Genomic DNA, 3,361 nt, shown 5'->3' with positions numbered 1-3,361 from the left:
GCCGTCTGTGCCGTGTGCTTCTTTCGGGGTGTGTCTGCTTTCTAACCGTAAACCGTCCTCTGCCAGGCGCACGAGCGACGCCGGGTCTCACATCGCTTTGCAACGAGGTACACGACGGGCTACGGGCGCCGTCCCATGTAGTCAGAAATAAGAATTTCACAGGGAACGCTCACAACAATTCCTTGTTATTTTTTGGGGGCAGAAATAAGATTTTTTGGGAACAGAAAAAAAAAAGTCTACTTCCTGTATTCTCACGGATCTCGTTTAGGCCGACATGGGATCTGCACGTTTCATATAGGTGTAATATATGCTGCTACATGGGATCTGCACGTTTCATATAGGTGTAATATATGCTGCTACATGGGATCTGCACGTTTCATATAGGTGTAATATATGCTGCTACATGGGATCTGCACGTTTCATATAGGTGTAATATATGCTGCTACATGGGATCTGCACGTTTCATATAGGTGTAATATATGCTGCTACATGGGATCTGCGCATTTCATATAGGTGTAATATATGCTGCTACATGGGATCTGCACGTTTCATATAGGTGTAATATATGCTGCTACATGGGATCTGCACGTTTCATATAGGTGTAATATATGCTGCTACATGGGATCTGCACGTTTCATATAGGTGTAATATATGCTGCTATATGGGATCTGCGCATTTCATATAGGTGTAATATATGCTGCTATATGGGATCTGCACGTTTCATATAGGTGTAATATATGCTGCTACATGGGATCTGCACGTTTCATATAGGTGTAATATATGCTGCTACATGGGATCTGCACGTTTCATATAGGTGTAATATATGCTGCTACATGGGATCTGCACATTTCATATAGGTGTAATATATGCTGCTACATGGGATCTGCACATTTCATATAGGTGTAATATATGCTGCTACATGGGATCTGCACGTTTCATATAGGTGTAATATATGCTGCTACATGGGATCTGCACGTTTCATATAGGTGTAATATATGCTGCTACATGGGATCTGCACATTTCATATAGGTGTAATATATGCTGCTACATGGGATCTGCACATTTCATATAGGTGTAATATATGCTGCTACATGGGATCTGCACGTTTCATATAGGTGTAATATATGCTGCTACATGGGATCTGCATGTTTCATATAGGTGTAATATATGCTGCTACATGGGATCTGCACGTTTCATATAGGTGTAATATATGCTGCTATATGGGATCTGCACGTTTCATATAGGTGTAATATATGCTGCTACATGGGATCTGCACATTTCATATAGGTGTAATATATGCTGCTATATGGGATCTGCACGTTTCATATAGGTGTAATATATGCTGCTACATGGGATCTGCACGTTTCATATAGGTGTAATATATGCTGCTACATGGGATCTGCACGTTTCATATAGGTGTAATATATGCTGCTACATGGGATCTGCACGTTTCATATAGGTGTAATATATGCTGCTATATGGGATCTGCACGTTTCATATAGGTGTAATATATGCTGCTACATGGGATCTGCACATTTCATATAGGTGTAATATATGCTGCTATATGGGATCTGCACGTTTCATATAGGTGTAATATATGCTGCTACATGGGATCTGCACGTTTCATATAGGTGTAATATATGCTGCTACATGGGATCTGCACGTTTCATATAGTTGTAATATATGCTGCTACATGGGATCTGCACGTTTCATATAGGTGTAATATATGCTGCTATATGGGATCTGCACATTTCATATAGGTGTAATATATGCTGCTATATGGGATCTGCACATTTCATATAGGTGTAATATATGCTGCTATATGGGATCTGCACATTTCATATAGGTGTAATATATGCTGCTATATGGGATCTGCACGTTTCATATAGGTGTAATATATGCTGCTATATGGGATCTGCGCATTTCATATAGGTGTAATATATGCTGCTATATGGGATCTGCACGTTTCATATAGGTGTAATATATGCTGCTACATGGGATCTGCACGTTTCATATAGGTGTAATATATGCTGCTACATGGGATCTGCACGTTTCATATAGGTGTAATATATGCTGCTATATGGGATCTGCACGTTTCATATAGGTGTAATATATGCTGCTACATGGGATCTGCACATTTCATATAGGTGTAATATATGCTGCTATATGGGATCTGCACGTTTCATATAGGTGTAATATATGCTGCTACATGGGATCTGCACGTTTCATATAGGTGTAATATATGCTGCTACATGGGATCTGCACGTTTCATATAGGTGTAATATATGCTGCTACATGGGATCTGCACGTTTCATATAGGTGTAATATATGCTGCTATATGGGATCTGCACGTTTCATATAGGTGTAATATATGCTGCTACATGGGATCTGCACATTTCATATAGGTGTAATATATGCTGCTATATGGGATCTGCACGTTTCATATAGGTGTAATATATGCTGCTACATGGGATCTGCACGTTTCATATAGGTGTAATATATGCTGCTACATGGGATCTGCACGTTTCATATAGTTGTAATATATGCTGCTACATGGGATCTGCACGTTTCATATAGGTGTAATATATGCTGCTATATGGGATCTGCACATTTCATATAGGTGTAATATATGCTGCTATATGGGATCTGCACATTTCATATAGGTGTAATATATGCTGCTATATGGGATCTGCACATTTCATATAGGTGTAATATATGCTGCTATATGGGATCTGCACGTTTCATATAGGTGTAATATATGCTGCTATATGGGATCTGCACGTTTCATATAGGTGTAATATATGCTGCTATATGGGATCTGCACGTTTCATATAGGTGTAATATATGCTGCTATATGGGATCTGCACATTTCATATAGGTGTAATATATGCTGCTACATGGGATCTGCACATTTCATATAGGTGTAATATATGCTGCTACATGGGATCTGCACATTTCATATAGGTGTAATATATGCTGCTACATGGGATTGCACATTTCATATAGGTGTAATATATGCTGCTATATGGGATCTGCACATTTTCATATAGGTGTAATATATGCTGCTATATGGCATTGCACCTGCATCCTTTTAATTTATGTGCGATTAGGAGAGGGGACATCGGGTGGATTTTAGCCGTGAGACCCAATATTCTCTGTTACTTAAGTTAGAGGAACTGCTAGGTCTTCTTATCCCTTATCCCATACGAGAGGCGTTCAACTCCACTCATCAACACCCCCCCCCAACAGGTCAGATTTTCAAAGTATCCCTGCTTCAGAATGCGCTGGTGAATACTGTCCCGCGCCTCTCTGCGCTGGTGAATACTGTCCCGCGCCTCTCTGCGCTGGTGAATACTGTCTT

Source organism: Ascaphus truei, unplaced genomic scaffold, assembly GCF_040206685.1.
Source record: "Ascaphus truei isolate aAscTru1 unplaced genomic scaffold, aAscTru1.hap1 HAP1_SCAFFOLD_1878, whole genome shotgun sequence".
Lineage (NCBI taxonomy): Eukaryota > Metazoa > Chordata > Amphibia > Anura > Ascaphidae > Ascaphus > Ascaphus truei.
This window is presented reverse-complemented; position numbering follows the sequence as displayed.